The sequence below is a fragment of the Lupinus angustifolius genome, chromosome LG20 (assembly GCF_001865875.1).
Source record: "Lupinus angustifolius cultivar Tanjil chromosome LG20, LupAngTanjil_v1.0, whole genome shotgun sequence".
Lineage (NCBI taxonomy): Eukaryota > Viridiplantae > Streptophyta > Magnoliopsida > Fabales > Fabaceae > Lupinus > Lupinus angustifolius.
Window position 1 is genome coordinate 16,114,945 of NC_032028.1, and position 380 is coordinate 16,115,324.

The window sequence follows — 380 nt, forward strand, 5'->3', positions numbered from 1 at the left end:
AAGATAGTTTGAGGAAGAGGATGAGGAGGAAGAGGAGGGTAGGATGAGGATGAGGATGATGATAGGATTAGGACGTGGATAGGATGAGGATGAGGATAGGATGAGGATAGGATGAGGAGGAGGAGGAGGAGGAGGAGGATGAGGATGAGGATGAGGATGAGGTTGAGGTTGAGGATGATGATAGGATGAGGATGAGGTGGAGGTTAAGATGAGGATGAGCATGAGGAGGAGGAGGAGGATGTGGATAGAATGAGGATGAGGACGAGGACATGATGAGGATGAAGAATTGGAGGTGGAGGATGAGGACAGGATGAAGATGAGGATGAGGAGGAGGAGGAGGATGAGGATAGGATGAGGATGTGGATGAGGATAGGAGGAGG